This window comes from Anomalospiza imberbis, chromosome 36, assembly GCF_031753505.1.
Source record: "Anomalospiza imberbis isolate Cuckoo-Finch-1a 21T00152 chromosome 36, ASM3175350v1, whole genome shotgun sequence".
NCBI classification, from domain to species: domain Eukaryota; kingdom Metazoa; phylum Chordata; class Aves; order Passeriformes; family Viduidae; genus Anomalospiza; species Anomalospiza imberbis.
Window position 1 is genome coordinate 74302 of NC_089716.1, and position 22150 is coordinate 96451.

Sequence of the window (22150 nt, forward strand, 5' to 3'; positions counted from 1 at the left end):
GATCCTCCCATGGGGGATGGAGCTGGAGCAGCGCACGAAGCTCTTCCTGCACTCGAGGCACTCACAGGGCCTCTCCCTGGTGTGGAAGTGCTGGTGAGTGACAATCTCTGAATTCCACCTGAAGCTCTTCTGACATTCCAAGCACTCATAGGGCCGTTCCCCAGTGTGGATCCTGTGGTGCTCAGTGAAGTCAGAGGTCCCACTGAAGCTCTCCCCACAATCCCCACACTCACAGGGCCTCTCCCCAGTGTGGGTGTTCTGGTGTTCCATCAGGGTGGAGCTGCAGCTGAAACCCTGCCCACATTCCAAGCACTTGTGGGGCTTCTCCCTGCCATGAGGCTTCTCCACCAGCTCCGTGCTCCGGCTGGATCTCCAGCCGCCTTCCTGGCTCAGGGGGGCTCTTTCCTCCCTGCAGCTCCCTGGGCTGGATTTGCAGCCCCTCCTCCTGCAGGATATCCCGGGCTTTTCCTCCTCCTCCATCCAGCCACACCCTGGTAATGACAAATCCTGCTTTGGGGAAAACCAAGGTGGGAGCACCTTGGAATAGAGGCTCCTCCGGCCCAAGTCCATCCCTAGAACTCAGCAGGAGTCTTGTGTCCATGGAAATCTCCACTATATCAAGGTTCAGCCCAAAACAACTCTCCCAGGACTTCCCGATCTCTGATCTCTCCACTTTTGGGGTTTCAGAGGTTTCCTTTCCGTGGAATGATGGGGGTCCAATGGCTCCAGGGGTTCCCCCGTCTCCGGCCTCCTGCTTAGGGATAATCCAGGGGCTTTTGGGGGGTCCATGGGGTCCCTTCTCCCCTGATGATCTACTTTGAGATCCCAGGGGTCCCAGGGGTCCCTCCTCTCCAGGCTCCCCCCCTTTCCAGCCAGCCTGGGGTCCCCCAGCTCCAGAATCACCCCTCTCTGCTCCCCCCACTCTGGGGGTCGCAGGGGTTCCTCTCCTCTGCTGCCCCGGGGGTCCCCAGGACCAGTGTCCTCCCCCTGGTGGCCCTGGGCAATGGCCACGTGGACTCCCAAAGATCCCCCCAAGGGGCTCAGCTCTGGGGTCCTGCAAGATCCAAACCTACACACACACACACACACACACACACACACACAGAGAGAGAGAAAAAAACCTCCCAGGGTTTATTTGGGCCTCCTAGACGATATTTGGGGTTGAATTCCACAATCTGCAAGCTCCAAACACACCCAAATAAAAAAACCCTCTCAGGGACCCCCCGATAGATTTGGGACGAGCTCCCCCTCCCCTCTCACCTGCAGGATGAGCTGGGGCCGATGGTCCCGGGGCCAAGGATGCTGCGGCCACAGGGGGCACTGGAACCTCCTGTTTCTCCTCCTTTTCCTGCTCCTGCTCCTCCTCTTCCTGCTCCTCCTTTTCCCCTCTCCCTCCTCCTCCTTCCTCATCCCACCTCCTCCCAAGTTCCTGCCTTCTCTATATTTAGAGGGGGAGCCTTGCTTGTTTTTAGAACGAGAACAAAGATCCCAGATGGAACATGGCTTGCTGGTTTTAGCCAGAAGTGTCAGTGACTAAAGGTCATGTTTGCTCTGCTTTGGTGCCGTCCTTGTTCCTCCTCAGTGTTCAGGCTGGGCTATGGGGTGTCCTTGTTTGCTGCATTTTCAGAGCTCCTCCTGGATCCTTTGGGCAACAGGCTGTGCCCTGGGAGGGTTCTTTGTGCTCCTTTGTGACACAGGAGAACCTTGCAGGCGGTTTCTGCGTGAGCTGCTGCTGTGATGTCACAGGAGCACTGCCACGTCCCCGAGGTGTTCCCGTTGCTGTGGCACACGGAGGCCTCAGTGTCCAGAGTGGCTCTGGGCACTGCTCGTTGCCGGAGGATCCTCCTGCCCGAGGCATTCTCAGCAGCCAGCCCAGCCCTGACGGGTGTCCTTCTGTGCTTGCAGGGCTACAGTCTGCAGACGTGTGCAGCGCAGCCAAAATGATCCAGCATGTGGCTGCTGCAGTTTGCACGCTGTACTCTGTGGCGTATGCGGGGTATTTTTTAACCCACTTGGCACGTAAGTCGAGGTTTTCCCTCGGTGCTGTGGCTTTGGGCTTGCTGTGTGCTTGCTGTTCTTCCTCTGGGCCTGAGCTGACTTTGTAACCAAATTGCCATGAAGACACCATTGCTTTGGGAGAGCTCCTGGCAGCAGCTGCAGCTGGAAAAGGGGGTGTCTGCAGCCAGCGGGGCGTGCACAGCATTTGCAATGAGCTCTGGGGGGTTCTGTTCCCTCAAGTGGGGAGTCTGTGGCAGCAGAGCCTGGAACTGCCTGTCCAGCCAAGAGCTGACCCAGCCCAGTATTTTGTGCTGTTCTCTTGCTGTGTGAAGGGACTTTGGCTCCTGGAGGGACGCTGTGAAAGCAAAATGCTCTCTCGGGGTTGCCTTGCTCCGGGGCATTTCCCACCACAGGCAGTTTTTTTCCTGACAGCATCTGGTTCATGTTCCCTCTTCCCTTGCAGGGCACCTCATGAGTGGATCCCGAGCAGCTCCTCCTTCGGTGAGTGGGAAAGGAACCTGTGGTGTTTGGAATTGTGCAGCAAGCTGTGAGCTCGGCATGTGGCAGCTGAGTGCCAGCCTGGGAGGCTGAAGGAAAGTTCCTGTCAGTGTCCTTGCAGCAGCAAAGGGATCCCTGGGAGTTTTCTCCTTTTCTTTCTGTCCACAGGACACAAAAGCAGCATCAGAACCTCCTCTGGCTCCCTCTGCTTCCAAAGAAGTGGCCAAAGAGGAGGAAGGCCGCAGTGAGCTTCCCGCTGTTCCAGGGGACGATGGTGAATGTCCCTCAGTGCCGGGAGATGACAGTGAACTTCCTGCTGCTCTGGGAGACGAGGGCGAACATCCCGCGCTGTGGGAACACAACGGCGAGGCTCCTGCGGTGTGGGACAAGGACAGTGGACATCTCCTGGTGTGGAAGGAGGACAGAGGACATCTTGTGGCTTGGGAAGAGGAGGGTGAACTTCCCCCAACATGGGAAGAGGACAGTGAACGTCCCCTGGCTTGCAAAGATGATGGCGAACCTGCAGCGTTTTGGGAAGAGGACGGAGAAGCTCCCTGTGCTTGGGAAGAGGACACTGAACCTCCCTCGGCTGTGGGATCCTGGGCTGAACATTCTGACAGCAGCACAGCCCTGCAGCCAGAGGGGAGAGGGGAGTGGTGCCTGATGCAGCTGAGTACGTCTGCTCTGTTCCTGTGTGCCAGAGCAGGGTGCTGTGTGTGTGTCTCGGCATCAGCTGCACCCAGTGCTGCTCTGCAGCTGAATGTGCCAGGGTCATTTCTTGTCCTTCCCCAGCTGAGACCAAGGGGCTGACGGCCCCAGGGAGGGGGGCTGCATTCTGGCTCTGCTGCAAGGCGGGGTCTCACTCTGGGAGGGAGCGTCTTCCACGTGGTTTCTTTCAGGGAACACCGTGAGCCTGGCAGAGCCTGCCGAGAAATACCTGGAAGTGGAGCAGATTGGCCAAGGGTAAGTGCACGGCAGTTACTTCTGCACAAGCAGGCCCAGGTGTTGTGCTGGTGCAGGATCAAGTGAGAAGTCAGGAGAGCTCCAAACACCTCCAGACACTGGGGTGCCATCCTGCTGTCCCTCAGTCCTGATCAGAATTGATACCTGTGCTCAGAAGGCACCGTCAAAGGCCCCTGAGGCTGGCAGTGTCCTGCCTGCAGCAAGGAGCAGGACCTGGAAGATCTTCTGTCCCTGGAATTGGATTGCCTAAAAGAGCCACTCACCATCTGGTGACTGTCAGAAAACAGTTCTCAAGGAGATTTCTTTCAAATATTTTGCTTCAAAAAATATCCTCGGGTCAGGATTAACAACCTAATGGTTTAGAAACAGAAACCAGAGCTGAACTAATAAGTGCTCTATTCTAGCACAGGTAGTAGAGCCCATACATTCAGTAACAGACACACAGCTGATGCACTCTGGGGGAAAATGCATCACCTGCCTGATGGCAGGGCCCTTGTGGATCCTGCAGGTCTTAGGCAGGAAATGGGAAAGGATGAAATGCATTCTTTTCCAGTTCTTTAGACACCCATTGCTCACTTCAGGTTTTAAACTAAAGCAGTGCAGCATGGACATTTGGGATTTGCTCCAGCCCAATTCCTTGGTGTTGGGTCTCAGTTTTCTCTGGCACACCTTGCATGGCAGAGGGCTGGTGGCTGCTGCGCTGTTGTTGGAAGGGTCAATGCCCCCAGGTGTTTGTGAACGCTGCAGGCAGCAGAGATCTCCTGTCTGGGCTGGCTTTCACTGCCAGGGCCTAAAGCGCTGCTTCTTTCTTCTCTGCTGTTTTGTCTCCAGGGCTTTCGGAACCGTTTCGAAAGGACTCGACAGGGCCACTGGAGGAGAGGTCAGTGTCAACACGCCCAGCACGTCTGGCAGCTCTCCAGGGCTCTCCCCTCGGCTGGGAGCTGTGGCTGCAGCTTTGGGGGCCAGCAGAGCTTTCCTGCACAGGCTGCTCCTCTGCAGGCAGAGCCGTGTCAGCCTGCAGAGCACAGCTGGGACAGACTTGGTCCTTCTGAAGTGCCCAAAGGAATGCAAGGAGGGCAATGGATGTGTGTGTTTGCTTTGTTGTGCAACCCCAACCAGAGCAGTTGCATCTGAAATCATGACCCAATCCCATAGAACTGCTAAAGGGTTCCCGGCTGTTTTGCTCTGTTTGCACAGAACCAGAATTACCTCCTGCTTGCAAAGTGTGTTTGAACAATAATGAGAGTGTTGAGGCCACTTGAGAAGACTGTAGGTGCAGAGAATGTGGTTAGAGCTTGGAGGCTGACAGCTGAGGGGCCATTTCTGCAGAGCCTGCAAGGCCAAATGTCTCTGGCCATGTGTCCTGTAAGCAGCCCCCAGCGAGCAGAGCAATGGGCTGTGGGAATGGCACTTGCTGAGCTCTGGTGTCCCATCCCAAGGCAGTTGGGCACAGCCCGGCTCCGTCGCCCCAAAAAGACTCGCTCCGTGTTTGCTGCGGCCTCCTGCCACAGACTCCTCCAGTGAAAGGTCTGCAATGTCCCTTCAGGTGGCCATAAAGAAAATGAGTCTGAGAGGGCAGAACAGGGAACGAGCTGTGAATGAGCTCCTGCTCCTGAAGGACAAGAAGAACCCCAACATTGTCAGCTCCTTGGACAGGTGAGTGCTTCAGGCCTTATCCCGTGTCCGGGCCCTGCCTTAACCTTTCCTGGCATCCGTAGTCTGTAGCCTGATTTGAAAATGCCTGACCCAGCCGTATCTTCCCAAAACAACAGCCTGGCAGTTCGCTCCCTCCGTGTGCTTTTGTTGCTTTTGTTTGGTTTTCCCTTCAAGCTGACCCTGTTTTCTGTGTCTTACAACAAGTGCTGGTAAACCACAGCAGAAATTATTTCCCTTGGCTTCTTCTTCCCAGCCCTTTTCCACTGCTGCAGATGCCAGGAAGACCAGGTTCTTGTTCCCAGAAATGCCTCGTTTGCCCATTTGTCACTGGCCTTGCCTGTTTCTGAAGGGACTTTCTGAAAGGTTTTCTGACCCCTTTTGTCCCAAGTGCTGCCCGGCCTCCTCCCCTGGATAACCCTGGGAGCTGTGTTGCCTTGTTCTGCAGGGAAGGGTGGAACTGATGAGTTCAGAAGCTGAACCAGCTGGGGGCCAGTGTTGTGGGTCCACATTGATCTGGGCCTTTGCTAAACTGCATTTTTCACCTGCTTGCCATCTCAGGCCTCTCCTTTCTCACAGGGGTCTCCTCCTTTAGACTGTGCAGATCCCAAGGGCTGTGCAGCCTGGCAGGAATGTCTCTCCATCGGATTCTGTCCTCATTGACAAGTGACCTGGCAACAAAACTCCACTCCAGGCTTTTCCATGGGGGAATTGAGCGCAGCACATTGGTCTCCATGCCACTGCTTTCCTCTTCCAGCTTCCTTGTTGATGGAGATCTCTGGCTGGTGATGGAATACATGGATGGAGGAACTTTGCAGGACGTTGTCAGACAGACACGCATGGCTGAAGGAGAGATGGCAGCTGTCAGTCGGGAGGTGAGGGATCCTGCCTGTGACTGCCATGCCTTGGACACGATGGTCCTTCCCAGCAGGGCGTGAGAGCAGGAGTGGCTCCATGCTCAGGGCTTTGTTTCTCTGTTGTTTTTATGAGCTGGAGAAGAAAGAGCCCCTGCAGTGAACGGCCTGCCAGCAGCACTGCACTTCTCCTCTGTTCTTGCTCTCTTTCTTGCTGTTGTGGCACTCTCTGTCTGTTTTGGATTTGATGTGCTGTTCTCAGCTTTGCCTTGAACCGTTTGCCTGGAGCTTGTCTGCACTGCACTCCTGGCCTGTCAGAGCAAAGTCGCTGCTGGCAGAATTCTAAACTGTCCTTTCTTGTGTGATATATTCCGGCCATTGGTTTTTACCCTCGTGTTTCTTGTTCTCTCTCAGTGTCTGCAGGGCCTGCATTTTCTCCATTCGAACCGGGTGATCCACAGAGATCTGAAGAGCTCCAACATCCTTCTGGGCATGGACGGCTCTGTCAAGCTGGGTGGGTGTTCCTGGCCAGGCACGGCGCTCCCAGGGTGCGGCTGTGGGGCTGCTTCCCAGTGACGGCCAGAGCCCCACAAGGGCTGCTGGGGGCACTGCCCGGCCCCTGCTGCCAGCTGAGAGCGGCTGCCCCTGCAGAGAGCTCAGGAGAGGAGCAGGCTGTCAGGGGAGCCTTTGCTCTGGGAATGGCCCTCCCAGAGGGGCAGGAGTTGGGATCTAAAGCTGCAAGGGAATCAGTAAAAGTGACTGCACGAAAGCTGAGGGTTTCTTTAAGGGTCCAGTTCAGTTCCATCTTTCCTTGGCTACAGCCCTGAGGACTTTTCCAGCTGACTTCACTGCTGCATTCTCAGACTGAGAGTGGGGAGTCTTTGTGCTTGGTTTCCTCATTCCAGCTGCCTTTGACAGTGTTTGCTTCTGTCCTCAGCTGATTTTGGCCTCAGCGCTCAGCTCAGCCCTGAGCAGGACCAGCGCAGCTCCATGGTGGGCACTGCTCACTGGATGGCCCCAGAAGTTGTCACCAGTTCTCCTTACGGCCCCAAGGTGGACATCTGGTCCTTCGGCATTGTGACCATCGAGATGGTGGAAGGAGAACCTCCTTACTTCAGGGAAACGAGGGCCATGGTAAGAGGCCAATTCTCCCGTGGTTGCAGAGGCCTGTGAGCACAGAGTGACCCTGCACTGGGAGCAGCAGCTGGAGGTTTCTGCACATGGGGAAGGGAATTCCCAGAGGACTGGAGCCTCAACACAGACACATATTCTGCAGTCTCCAGACACAATTTGCTTTGGGATTTACGTTGTTGCAGTTCTTCTGGCTGTGAGGATGTCCTAAAAATGTGAAGCAAGTGCACCAGCTCTTTACAATGGCTGTGGCAGCACCAGGGTTTGGGTTTTTTGGTTGGCATAGAAAAATGAGCTGTGAGCAGCATCTCCTCCTGAGCCAGGGAGGAAAGTGCCCCTGGAGCTGGGGCTGAGAAGCCGGGGTCAATGTGAGCACTTGTGGGTGGGAAGGAAGCTGGCAGAGCGCTGAGTTTGCTTTTCCTGCAGGCTCGCGCTCTGATCCGGCAGAACGGGACCCCGCAGCTGCAGGAGCCCAGGCGCCTGTCGGCTCTGCTGCGGGACTTCCTCGAGTGCAGCCTGGAGCCGGACGAGGAGCGGCGCTGGTCTGCCCAGGAGCTGCTGCAGGTGAATGCCAAGCGGCTGCAGGGGAAGCAGCAGCGCCAGGGAGGGGTTTTCTTGTGGGGCCCCCTCCGATGGTCTCCGGTCTCGCTGCTTTCCACACGCAAAGCAAGCAGAATCCTCGCCTGGTTTGGCTTGGCAGGGGCCTTTCGAGGTCATCTGCACCTGGGGCCCCACAGCGAGCAGGGCCATCTTCAAGCAGCTCAGGTGGCTCAGAGCCCTGCCTGACCTGAGCTTGGATGTTCCCAGGGAGGAGGCACCTCCCACATCTCTGGGCACCTTCTGTCAGTGCTCCTCCACTCTCCTGCTAAAAAAATTCTGCCTCAGACCTAGTCTGAGCCTGCTTCCCTCTCCTGAGTTTCAGACCATTTCCCTTTGTCCTGTTGCAACAGAGCCTGTGAGGAAGTTGACTCTGGAAAGTAACGGTTCATTTCTTTCTTTTTTCTCCTTTGGGCAGCACCCATTTTTATCATCAGCCAAGCCTCTCTCCAGCCTGACCCCTCTGATCACCGCAGCAAAGCAACTGAGGCAGCAGCGGAGGAGATGAAGGACTGTAGGACAAATTCTAGTCACAGTAGTTAGTTAGGACAATTAGTTAGTTATGGTAGTTAGCAGTGCTAGTTGGTTAAGGTAGTTAGCAGTGCTAGTTGGTTAAGGTAGTTAGGACAGCCTGTTTGTTACGGTTCTTATGACAGCCTGTTTTGCATGGCAGTTTTTTGAATAAAAACTCTCTTAAACGTTAACTCCCTTGACGTGTCCCTTCCTTCTCCCTGTGTGACTCAGCTGCCTGGAGCAATGTGAGGGGAGAGCGGGCCCAGCCTCGCCCAGAGCTGAGCCCCAGCAGAGCCCTGGCAGAGCCCAGAGCAGCCTCGGCATCTGCAGAGTCAGCCTGGAAGGAGGCGCTTGGAGCCTTCTCGGCTGCACCCGACTCTTGGTTACAAACTGTGTGTCAGGGCTCACCCCCAGATTGGGGTGGCCCTGAAAGGTGGAAAAGTCTCTCCTCCAGCCTGTGCCTTCAAAGAAAGACTCTGTAGTCTTCAGTCGTCCGGTCTCAAGGTAGTTTATTGTGTGTTATCTAAAAGATTTTCTTCCTGAGCTGCTGCGGTCCGTTCAGCAGGTCAGACAAAGGCACACACTGACTCCCAGGGGGCTGGTGCCATCTTTTATATCATCCATTACGTGTTAAATGTTTATGGTTTTACCCCAATGCCTATCACCTATATTGAATGGCGACTTTCTGCTCTAAACCAATCTGTGAGTGCCAACATCACCATGAACATGGAGGTTAGGAAGGAGAAAGAAGGAGGACAGGGCACGCCCAAGTCCCTTCATCTTAGAACTTCTGACCCCCATGTACAAAACTCAGACCCCTCTGTACAAGGCCTAAAACCCCCCTGAACAGCACTCACAAGTTCTGCCTTTCACTTTGTGACTACTTCTACTATAATATCTAAACTTGTGTGATTTCTTGTTCTTCCTGCAAGGTTGGTAAATTGTTCCATGGGTCAGATTCAAAGCCACAGGGGTTTCCGGCTGCATGCCAGGGTCTGAAATGCTTCTGACCTGGGCCCGGAACATCCAAGAGTGTCCAAGGGACATTCTGGGTTCCGACAAGAACAGGACAATGAGAAGTCAATGAAGAGCCTTGAATGCAGCTTTCTCCACGCCTCCCTCCTTCCAGCTGCACCTCCTCCCCCAGCAGTGCAGGAGACAGGGAATGGGGCCGTGCTCAGTTCATCCCCCGTGGCTTCTCCCTCTGCCCAGGGACAGGAGTCGTTCCCCTGCTGCAGCCTGCGGTCTCTCCCACCGGAGACTTCTCCAGCAACTTCTCCAACCGGAGTCCATCCCCTGGGGCACAGCCCCCCTCCAAGTGCTGCAGCGTGGGTCACTGTGCCACGGGGTCAGTCCTTCCAGGACAGGCTGCTCCAGCGGGGGCCCCTCTGTCCACGGGGTCACAGCCTCCTCTCAGGCATCCCCGTGCTCCAGCCTGGCTCCTCCAGGGGCTGCAGGGGGATCTCTGCAGCCCCATGGATCTGCAGGGGGATCCCTGCAGCCCCATTGTTATAAATGAATCAGCCAATTTAATAATTAGAGGAATTTATTAAATCAAGTCAAATAAAAATTGGAAAAGCCACAAGCAAAACAGTGCCGAGCCAGGCGATCGGAGCTGGTTTCAGGCTATACAGCCCCGTACCTCTGGCAGTTCACAAGGTACTGATTCCACAGGGTTTTATTTATATTGCTTTCAGACGTAGTAGGATTCCTGGGGGTTCTTCCTGTTCCCTCTTGTCGGTCTTGCCCCTTTCCACATAGTAATGCATGTTTTCTTGTGTAGAGTTTTTCCTGGAATACTCTGCTGAAATCTTGTTAGATGGTAATCCTCTCGAATATCTTGTTCTGGCTATGAATATTCATCTTATCAGTTCAATGCTTATATTCTAGATGGAATAATCCTTCAGAGTAACCATCCTTTGAGACAGGAATTCATCTTGTATCTATTGTTCTTTCTGTCACTTGATTCCATTTAAAAAGATACTGTATTTTTTTTAGTCCTGAGCACGAATTTATTTTAAATTATATATTACACCCATGGATATGCAGGGAGACCTCTGCATCCCCATGGATCTGCAGGGGCATCTCTGCATTCCCATGGATCTCTGCATCCAGCATCTCCGTCTTTGGAGGCACCAGGAATAGGCTGAGCTCTGCCTGAAGCTCTTCTCCCATTCCCCACACCCTTCCCACCACAGAGAGGGTTTTCCCTTCTCACAGCTCCCCAGGCTGGGTTTGCAGCCCCTCCTCGTGTGGGACCTCTGGGGCTTTTCCTCCCCACTGCATTCCTGCGCCGTGGAGCCGTTCCAAATGGCCTCTTCCACGAGGTTCTGTGGCAGGGATTTGTTCTCCCTGGTCTCTGTCCACAGATCAGTGCCTGGGGCAGGAAGGACAAGGAGAGTTAGAAACAGGGAGAAGGGAAAAGGGAAAGGCAGGAGAGGAAGGAAGAAGAAGGAACGAGGGAGGAAGGAAATGGGAAAAGACGTAGATGGATGAAGGAGAGAATGAGGAGAGGAAGCAGGGCAGAGAAGAAGCTGGGATTTGCGTCCGTGCCAGAGGGAAGGGGAAGGAGATCCCCTCAATCCATCCCTGGCAGGACGGCGTCAGCAGCGAGGTTGTCCTGCAGCCAGGGGCGATGCTGGGCTGGGAGATGGAGCAGGAGAGAGGGGCAAAGGGGCAGTGACTTCCTCCTCACCTGCCTGGCTGTCCCAGTCTGTAGCGTCCTGGCACTACCAAGGCCCTTGGAGCGTCCGGCACTGATGAGCCTGAAGCTCACGGCGACTTTATAAAGCTGACAAAGTAGGCAGGATGGGTCTTTGTAGGATCTCCAGCAAACTGGGTTTATTGGAACAGGAACAGGGCACAGAGCTGAACAGGGTCCAGGGACAAAGACAGGCTGCAAGCTGAGGGCACAGGGGGTTTTTATATGGGGTAGTGAGGGTGGAGCTGAGGGTCAGGGTCCAATGGATACGGGGGAAAATGGTGCAAAGGAGGGGTTAAGGGTCGTGTCAGCTAATAGGGAAACAGAGGCAGGGAAATGCAGTAAACTTGGGCCAGTGGAGGGACAGAGAGAGGAGAACATTCTAGGGACTAATCAAAATAGGTGACAGGGGTTGAACTAGGGTAATTAGGCCAACGGGCCAATGGGGTAACATAACTTTACAGAAATCAGCATGTGCCTGCAAAGATCTATGGGAGAAGCAAGCTTCTCCCCATAACCTTGAAATCTATTCTTGTTTGGGACCAGTCCTCCACAGCTGAGGGACTGAGATTCTGATGGTGGGCTCCTGGGCCTCCACAGCAGTGCATTTTCCTTTTCCTTGTTTTCATTGCAGTGTCATTCTCCTCCATCCAGATGAAATTGAGGATTGGCAATGGCTTGCAAGAAAGCAAGGGGTGAGTACCTTGGGTTTGGTGAGAAATGAGCCTCATGCTTTAGAATTTTTAAAACTTTAAGAAGGCATAATTAGAGACAAATCAATAACAGTGGTGGGTGTTTGGCAATGGCCAGAGGCACACTGGTTAGCCATAGCAACTCTTCTTATCTATTTTTTCCATTTTATTGTTCAAAAACATATTGATAAAGGTTATACGTATTCAAACCTTTATTTGAACTTATTTACTTGTTCCAGGAACTCTTGAAGTTGGTTTGAGCCCCAAGCCGCCTTTCTAGAGTACGTGCAGGAATCGTTGATTGTTGTTCTGAGGGTTTTGTGTCACTTCCTCACAACAGCCCCCTGATCCCTGGTTTCAGCTGTCAGTCTGCAGGCCCCAAGTTGGGCAACTCCCTGGGGGCTCCCCTGGCAGGGGAGACTCTCCTGGAGCAGTTCTGTGTCAGGAAGGAGAGATGCATTGGACTTCTTTGGTCTTCAGCTTCTGTTTATTGTTACCTTATCAAAACTTCAGCACACTGTCTGCACCAGACTCTGCGTGCAGGAAAAACAGCACAAAAATGGCCAACAATCTCTTGTTACAAGGCCTTTTGAGTCTAATCAAAAACTAAGCTACCCAATTAAGTAGGAACACCTAAATTATTTTCCTTTCTAACCCAATAACTGAGCCCTAAAGACCCGGATTTTTCATGTGGATTTTTCTACCCAATTACAAGATACCACCTAAAGGCAAGAAGAAAGAGGAAGAAGAAAGAAGAAGGGAACTCAAGACAACACCCTATATCCTCCATCTTGAACCCATCTATAACATACTAAAAATCCTAAAACCTAAATGTCTCACCCATGTGACATACTACACTAGTCTCTACAATCTCTACAATCTCTTTCACACTTTTGTGGTTTCTAGTTTACCTTGAGGCTTTGGAAGTTTTCTCCATGAACGAGGGTCAAAGTCAGTGCTCCCCTGGGGGTCAGGGCACCCCAGAGCAGACAGAGAAATATTCCCAGTGCCCTGGGTTTCCACATCAGCAGGCGACAGTTATTGACAGTTGAAGGGTCAACGGCAGGGGTCCTCATCACACCCGTTCCTTAAATGTTATCTGGCCATGCAGACGGTTTTAGCTACTTCCACAAGTACTTTAAATCAACATTAGCTGTTTCACAAATATCTCTGAGTTACTCTTGTCAGTTAGTTACAAAAATAAAAGCATTAGTTATTATTTCACAACTGCAGCAACTTCTGCTAAAGTTAACATTCTAATGCACAACACGTAGCATCCACTTCAATACTTTGCAATAGCCAAAACTATAATGTATGTTTTTCACACTGTCCACAAACTAAAATATCATCCATGAATGATGTTCTGAGGATATGAGCAACACAGGGGACAGCGCACTGGCCACAAAAAGCTGACAAATTGTACAACAGCAAAAGTAGTTAAAAGTCATTACAAACTGTACTGTATCAAAATCGTTGTGATTAGGAATAAGTTGCAGAAGTCAAGACATAATAGCAAAAGCCACCAATTACATAGTTCTTTATAACAAACCCAGGGCAGGTTTTTCCCTTGCATGGAGCACTTGGGCCTTCCCCGGGCCCCTTCTGCCCTCTTGCAGAGCCGGTGGCATTTTCCACCACCCACAGTTTGTAACCAAAAGTCGGGTGCAGCCGAGAAGGCTCCAAGCGCCTCCTTCCAGGCTGACTCTGCAGATGCCGAGGCTGCTCTGGGCTCTGCCAGGGCTCTGCTGGGGCTCAGCTCTGGGCGAGGCTGGGCCCGCTCTCCCCTCACATTGCTCCAGGCAGCTGAGTCACACAGGGAGAAGGAAGGGACACGTCAAGGGAGTTGAGGTTTAAGAGAGTTTTTATTCAAAAAACTGCCATAACAAACAGGCTGTCATAAGAACCATAACAAACAGGCTGTCCTAACTACCTTAACCAACTAGCACTGCTAACTACCATAACTAACTAGCACTGCTAACTACCATAACTAACTAGTTGTCCTAACTAACTACTGTAACTAAACGCTGTCCTCCAGTGCTTCATCTCCTCCGCTGCTGCCTCAGTTGCTTTGCTGCGGTGATCAGAGGGGTCAGGCTGGAGAGAGGCTTGGCTGATGATAAAAATGGGTGCTGCCCAAAGGAGAAAAAAGAAAGAAATGAACCGTTACTTTCCAGAGTCAACTTCCTCACAGGCTCTGCTGCAACAGGACAAAGGGAAATGGTCTGAAACTCAGGAGGGGGAAGCAGGCTCAGATGAGATCAAAGGCAGAATTTTTTTAGCAGGAGAGTGGGGAAGCACTGACAGAAGGTACCCAGAGATGTGGGAGGTGCCTCCTCCCTGGAAACATCCAAGCTCAGGTCAGGCAGGGCTCTGAGCCACCTGAGCTGCTTGAAGATGGCCCTGCTCGCTGTGGGGCCCCAGGTGCAGATGACCTCGAAAGGCCCCTGCCAAGCCAAACCAGGTGAGGATTCTGCTTGCTTTGCGTGTGGAAAGCAGCGAGACTGGAGACCATCGGAGGGGGCCCCACAAGAAAACCCCTCCCTGGCGCTGCTGCTTCCCCTGCAGCCTCTTGGCATTCACCTGCAGCAGCTCCTGGGCAGACCAGCGCCGCTCCTCGTCCAGCTCCAGGCTGCACTCGAGGAAGTCCCGCAGCAGAGCCGACAGGCGCCTGGGCTCCTGCAGCTGCGGGGTCCCGTTCTGCCGGATCAGAGCGCGAGCCTGCAGGAAAAGCAAACTCAGCGCTCTGCCAGCTTCCTTCCCACCCACAAGTGCTCACATTGACCCCGGGTTCCCAGCCCCAGCTCCAGGGGCACTTTCCTCCCTGGCAGAGATGCTGCTCACAGCTCATTTTTCTATGCCAACCAAAAAACCCAAACCCTGGTGCTGCCACAGCCTTTGTAAAGAGCTGGTGCACTTGCTTCACATTTTCAGGTCATCCTCACAGCCAGAAGAACTGCAACAACGTAAATCCCAAAGCAAATTGTGTCTTGAGACTGCAGAATATGTGTCTGTGTTGAGGCTCCAGTCCTCTGGGAATTCCCTTCCCCATGTGCAGAAACCTCCAGCTGCTGCTCCCAGTGCAGGCTCACCCTGTGCTCACAGGCCTCTGCAACCACGGGAGAATTTGCCTCTTACCATGGCCCTCGTTTCCTTGAAGTAAGGAGGTTCTCCTTCCACCATCTCGATGGTCACAATGCCAAAGGACCAGATGTCCACCTTGGGGCCGTAAGGAGAGCTGGTGACAACTTCTGGGGCCATCCAGTGAGCAGTGCCCACCATGGAGCTGCGCTGGTCCTGCTCAGGGCTGAGCTGAGCGCTGAGGCCAAAATCAGCTGAGGACAGAAGCAAACACTGTCAAAGGCAGCTGGAATGAGGAAACCAAGCACAAAGACTCCCCGCTCTCAGTCTGAGAATGCAGCAGTGAAGTCAGCTGGAAAAGTCCTCAGGGCTGTAGCCAAGGAAAGATGGAACTGAACTGGACCCTTAAAGAAACCCTCAGCTTTCGTGCAGTTGCTTTTACTGATTCCCTTGCAGCTTTAGATCCCAACTCCTGTCCCTCTGGGAGGGCCATTCCCAGAGCAAAGGCACCCCTGAGAGCCTGCTCTTCTCCTGAGCTCTCTGCAGGGGCAGCCGCTCTCAGCTGGCAGCAGGGGCCGGGCAGTGCCCCCAGCAGCCCTTGTGGGGCTCTGGCCGTCACTGGGAAGCAGCCCCACAGCCGCACCCCGGGAGCGCCGTGCCTGGCCAGGAACACCCACCCAGCTTGACAGAGCCGTCCATGCCCAGAAGGATGTTGGAGCTCTTCAGATCTCTGTGGATCACCCGGTTCGAATGGAGGAAATGCAGGCCCTGCAGACACTGAGAGAGAACAAGAAACACGAGGGTAAAAACCAATGGCTGGAATATATCACACAAGAAAGGACAGTTTAGAATTCTGCCAGCAGCGACTTTGCTGTGACAGGCCAGGAGTGCAGTGCAGACAAGCTCCAGGCAAACGGTTCAAGGCAAAGCTGAGAACAGCACATCAAATCCAAAACAGACAGAGAGTGCCACAACAGCAGGAAAGAGAGCAAGAACAGAGGAGAAGTGCAGTGCTGCTGGCAGGCCATTCACTGAAGGGGCTCTTTCTTCTCCAACTCATAAAGACAACAGAGAAACAAAGCCCTGAGCCTGCAGCCACTCCTGCTCTCACGCCCTGCTGGGAAGGACCATCGTGTCCAAGGCATGGCAGTCACAGGCAGGATCCCTCACCTCCCGACTGACAGCTGCCATCTCTCCTTCAGCCATGCGTGTCTGTCTGACAACGTCCTGCAAAGTTCCTCCATCCATGTATTCCATCACCAGCCAGAGATCTCCATCCACAAGGAAGCTGGAAGAGGAAAGCAGTGGCATGGAGACCAATGTGCAGTGCTCAATTCCCCCATGGAAGAGCCTGGAGTGGAGTTTTGTTGCCAGGTCACTTGTCAATGAGGACAGAATCCGATGGAGAGACATTCCTGCCAGGCTGCACAGCCCTTGGGATCTGCACAGTCTAAAGGAGGAGACCCCTGTGAGAAAGGAGAGGCCTGAGATGGCAAGCAGGTGAAAAATGCAGTTTAGCAAAGGCCCAGATCAATGTGGACCCACAACACTGGCCCCCAGCTGGTTCAGCTTCTGAACTCATCAGTTCCACCCTTCCCTGCAGAACAAGGCAACACAGCTCCCAGGGTTATCCAGGGGAGGAGGCCGGGCAGCTCTTGGGACAAAAGGGGTCAGAAAACCTTTCAGAAAGTCCCTTCAGAAACAGGCAAGGCCAGTGACAAATGGGCAAACGAGGCATTTCTGGGAACAAGAACCTGGTCTTCCTGGCATCTGCAGCAATGGGAAAGGGCTGGGAAGAAGAAGCCAAGGGAAATAATTTCTGCTGTGGTTTACCAGCACTTGTTGTAAGACACAGAAAACAGGGTCAGCTTGAAGGAAAAACCAAACCAAAGCAACAAAAGCACACAGAGGGAGCGAACTGCCAGGCTGTTGTTTTGGGAAGATACGGCTGGGTCAGGCATTTTCAAATCAGGCTACAGACTACGGATGGCAGGAAAGGTTAAGGCAGGGCCTGGGCACAGGATAAGGCCTGAGGCACTCACCTGTCCAAAGAGCTGACAATGTTGGGGTTCTTCTTGTCCTTCAGGAGCAGGAGCTCATTCACAGCTCGTTCCCTGTTCTGCCCTCTCAGACTCATTTTCTTTATGGCCACCTGAAGGGACATTGCAGACCTTTCACTGGAGGAGTCTGTGGCAGGAGGCCGCAGCAAACACGGAGCGAGTCTTTTTGGGGCGACGGAGCCGGGCTGTGCCCAACTGCCTTGGGATGGGACACCAGAGCTCAGCAAGTGCCATTCCCACAGCCCATTGCTCTGCTCGCTGGGGGCTGCTTACAGGACACATGGCCAGAGACATTTGGCCTTGCAGGCTCTGCAGAAATGGCCCCTCAGCTGTCAGCCTCCAAGCTCTAACCACATTCTCTGCACCTACAGTCTTCTCAAATGGCCTCAACACTCTCATTATTATTCAAACACATTCTGCAAGCAGGAGGTAATTCTGGTTCTGTGCAAACAGAGCAAAACAGCCGGGAACCCTTTAGCAGTTCTATGGGATTGGGTCATGATTTCAGATGCAACTGCTCTGGTTGGGATTGCACAACAAAGCAAACACACACATTCATTGCCCTCCTTGCATTCCTTTGGGCACTTCAGAAGGACCAAGTCTGTCCCAGCTGTGCTCTGCAGGCTGACACGGCTCTGCCTGCAGAGGAGCAGCCTGTGCAGGAAAGCTCTGCTGGCCCCCAAAGCTGCAGCCACAGCTCCCAGCAGAGGGGAGAGCCCTGGAGAGCTGCCAGACGTGCTGGGCGTGTTGACACTGACCTCTCCTCCAGTGGCCCTGTCGAGTCCTTTAGAAACGGTTCCAAAAGCCCTGGAGACAAAACAGCAGAGAAGAAAGAAGCAGCGCTTTAGGCCCTGGCAGTGAAAGCCAGCCCAGACAGGAGATCTCTGCTGCCTGCAGCGTTCACAAACACCTGGGGGCATCGACCCTTCCAACAACAGCGCAGCAGCCACCAGCCCTCTGCCATGCAAGGTGTGCCAGAGAAAACTGAGACCCAACACCAAGGAATTGGGCTGGAGCAAATCCCAAATGTCCATGCTGCACTGCTTTAGTTTAAAACCTGAAGTGAGCAATGGGTGTCTAAAGAACTGGAAAAGAATGCATTCCATCCTTTCCCATTTCCTGCCTAAGACCTGCAGGATCCACAAGGGCCCTGCCATCAGGCAGGTGATGCATTTTCCCCCAGAGTGCATCAGCTCTGTGTCTGTTACTGAATGTCTGGGCTCTACTACCTGTGCTAGAATAGAGCACTTATTAGTTCAGCTCTGGTCTCTGTTTCTAAACCATTAGGTTGATAATCCTGACCGGAGGATATTTTTTGAAGCAAAATATTTGAAAGAAATCTTCTTGGGAACTGTTTTCTGACAGTCACCAGATGGTGAGTGGCTCTTTTAGGCAATCCAATTCCAGGGACAGAAGATCTTCCAGGTCCTGCTCCTTGCTGCAGGCAGGACACTGCCAGCCTCAGGGGCCTTTGACGGTGCCTTATGAGCACAGGTATCAATTCTGATCAGGACTGAGGGACAGCAGGATGGCGCCCCAGTGTCTGGAGGTGTTTGGAGCTCTCCTGACTTCTCACTTGATCCTGCACCAGCACAACACCTGGGCCTGCTTGTGCAGAAGTAACTGCCGTGCACTTACCCTTGGCCAATCTGCTCCACTTCCAGGTATTTCTCGGCAGGCTCCGCCAGGCTCACGGTGTTCCCTGAAAGAAACCACGTGGAAGACGCTCCCTCCCAGAGTGAGACCCCGCCTTGCAGCAGAGCCAGAATGCAGCCCCCCTCCCTGCGGCCGTCAGCCCCTTGGTCTCAGCTGGGGAAGGACAAGAAATGACCCTGGCACATTCAGCTGCAGAGCAGCACTGGGTGCAGCTGATGCCGAGACACACACACAGCACCCTGCTCTGGCACACAGGAACACAGCAGACGTACTCAGCTGCATCAGGCACCACTCCCCTCTCCCCTCTGGCTGCAGGGCTGTGCTGCTGTCAGAATGTTCAGCCCAAGATCCCACAGCCGAGGGAGGTTCAGTGTCCTCTTCCCAAGCACAGGGAGCTTCTCCGTCCTCTTCCCAAAACGCTGCAGGTTTGCCATCATCTTTCCAAGCCAGGGGACGTTCACTGTCTGCTTCCCATGCTGGGAGAAGTTCAACCTCCTCTTCCCAAGACACAGCATATCCTCTGTCTTCGTCCCACGCCGGGAGATGTCCACTGTCCTTGTCCCACACCGCAGGAGCCTCGCCACTGTGTTCCCACAGCGTGGGATGTTTGCCCTCGTCTCCCAGAGCAGCGGGAAGTTCACTGTCATCTCCCGGCACTGAGGGACGTTCACCATCGTCCCCCGGAACAGCGGGAAGCTCACTGCTGCCTTCCTCCTCTTTGGCCTCCTCTTTGGAAGCAGAGGGAGCCAGAGGAGGTGCTGGTGCTGCTTTTGTGCCCTGTGGACAGACGGCAGCGTGAGGGACGGGAAGTTCTGTCTCAGTTATCACCTTATTTACCCTCAGCTGCACATCCAGCTGCACTAAGCAGAAATTGGGTTCGGAGCTGTTCAAACTAACAATGGGCTAAAGTCCACATTGCCCCTTATTGTTGGGAATTCCATATTCCACCATGGCTAGAGCCAGCAAGCAATGCTCTGCCTGCAAAACCAGACCTGCAGCTCTTCAAAAGCTCTTCAGCAGAAAAGGAGAAAACTCCCAGGGATCCCTTTGCTGCTGCAAGGACACTGGCAGGAACTTTCCTTCAGCCTCCCAGGCTGGCACTCGGCTGCCACATGCCGAGCTCACAACTTGCTGCACAATTCCAAACACCAAAGGTTCCTTTCCCACTCACCGAAGGAGGAGCTGCTCGGGATCCACTCATGAGGTGCCCTGCAAGGGAAGAGGGAACATGAACCAGATGCTGTCAGGAAAACAACTGCCTGTGGTGGGAAATGCCCCGGAGCAAGGCAACCCCGAGAGAGCATTTTGCTTTCACAGCGTCCCTCCAGGAGCCACAGTCCCTTCACACAGCAAGAGAACAGCACAAAATACTGGGCTGGGTCAGCTCTTGGCTGGACAGGCAGTTCCAGGCTCTGCTGCCACAGACTCCCCGCTTGAGGGAACAGAACCCCCCAGGGCTCATTGCAAATGCTGTGCACGCCCCGCTGGCTGCAGACACCCCCTTTTCCAGCTGCAGCTGCTGCCAGGAGCTCTCCCAAAGCAATGGTGTCTTCATGGCAATTTGGTTACAAAGTCAGCTCAGGCCCAGAGGAAGAACAGCAAGCACACAGCAAGCCCAACGCCACAGCACCGAGGGAAAACCTCGACTTACGTGCCAAGTGGGTTAAAAAATACCCCGCATACGCCACAGAGTACAGCGTGCAAACTGCAGCAGCCACGTGCTGGATCATTTTGGCTGCGCTGCACACGTCTGCAGACTGTAGCCCTGCAAGCACAGAAGGACACCCGTCAGGGCTGGGCTGGCTGCTGAGAATGCCTCGGGCAGGAGGATCCTCTGGCAACGAGCAGTGCCCAGAGCCACTCTGGACACTGAGGCCTCCGTGTGCCACAGCAACGGGAACACCTCGGGGACGTGGCAGTGCTCCTGTGACATCACAGCAGCAGCTCACGCAGAAACCGCCTGGAAGGTTCTCCTGTGTCACAAAGGAGCACAAAGAGCCCTCCCAGGGCACAGCCTGTTGCCCAAAGGATCCAGGAGGAGCTCTGAAAATGCAGCAAACAAGGACACCCCATAGCCCAGCCTGAACACTGAGGAGGAACAAGGACGGCACCAAAGCAGAGCAAACATGACCTTTAGTCACTGACATTTCTGGCTAAAACCAGCAAGCCGTGTTCCATCTGGGATCTTTGTTCTCGTTCTAAAAACAAGCAAGGTTCTCCACTCTAAATATAGAGAAGGCAGGAACTGGGCAGGAGGTGGGATGAGGAAGGAGGAGGAGGAGGGAGAGAGGAAAAGGAGGAGCAGGAAGAGGAGGAGCAGGAGCAGGAAAAGGAGGAGAAACAGGAGGTTCCAGTGCCCCCTGTGGCCGCAGTACCCTTGGCCCCGGGACCATCGCCCCCAGCTCATCCTGCAGGTGGGAGGGGAGGGGAACTCATCCCAAATCTATCGGGGGGTCCCTGAGAGGGTTTTTTTATTGGGGTGTGTTTGGAGCTTGCAGATTGTGGAATGGAGCCCCAAATATCGTCTGGGAGGCCCAAATAAACCCTGGGAGGTTTTTTCTCTTTGTGTGTGTGTGTGTGTGTGTGTAGGTTTGGATCTTGCAGGACCCCAGAGCTGAGCCCCTTGGGGGGATCTTTGGGAGTCCACGTGGCCATTGCCCAGGGCCACCAGGGGGAGGACATTGTCCTGGGGACCCCCTGGGACCCCCCAGAGTGGGGAGAGCAGAGAGGGATGATCCTGGAGCTGGGGGAACCCCGGCTGGCTGGAAAGGGGGGGAGCCTGGAGAGGAGGGACCCCTGAGACCCCTGGGACCTCAAAGTAGAGCATCAGGGCAGAAGGGACCCCATGGATCCCCAAAAGCCCCTGGATCATCCCTAAGCAGGAGGCCGGAGAAGGGGGAGCCCCTGGAGCCATTGGACCCCCATCATCCCAAGGAAAGGAAACCTCTGGAATGCCAAAAGTGGAGAGATCAGAGATCGGGAACTACTGGGAGAGTTGTTTTGGGCTGAACCATGATATAGTGGAGATTTCCATGGACACAAGACTCCTGCTGAGTTCTAGGAATGGATTTGGGCAGTGAGGAGCCTCTACTCCAAGGTGCTCCTACCTTGGTTTTCCCCAAAGCAGGATTTGTCATTCCCAGGGTGTGGCTGGATGGAGAAGGATGAAAAGCCCCGGAGATCCTGCAGGAGGAGGGGCTACAAACCCAGCCCAGGAAGCTGCAGGGAAGAAAGAGCTCCCCTGAGCCAGGAACGTGGCCAGAGATCCAGCTGGAGCTCGGAGCTGGTGGAGAAGCCTCATGGCAGGGAGAAGCCCCACAAGTGCTTGGAATATGGGCAGGGTTTCAGCTGGAGCTCCACCCTGATGGAACACCAGAACATCCACACTGGGGAGAGGCCCTGTGAGTGTGGGGAGTGTGGGGAGAGCTTCAGTGGGACCTCTGACCTCACCGAGCACCACAGGATCCACACTGGGGAACGGCCCTATGAGTGCTTGGAATGTCAGAAGAGCTTCAAGTGGAATTCAGAGATCGTCCCTCACCAGCACTTCCACACAAGGGAGAGGCCCTGTGAGTGCCCCGAGTGCAGGAAGAGCTTCGTGCGCTGCTCCAGCTCCATCCCCCATGGGAGGATCCATGTTGGATGATCCCCAGTGAGCCCCGTTGGGCAGAGCCCCGGTGACCCCGTTCTGGGTGATCCCGGTTGGGTGTGGGGAAGGTGTTGAAGAGATTTCTTTCCCCTCTCCTTGTCCTGGTG

The 22150-nt window shown here is 54.1% G+C and overlaps 1 pseudogene; it reads right to left on the reverse strand.

The window, feature by feature from the left end:
* LOC137464098 (uncharacterized) overlaps positions 1 to 22150 on the reverse strand; it is a 1364046-nt pseudogene that overhangs the window by 66442 nt on the left and 1275454 nt on the right.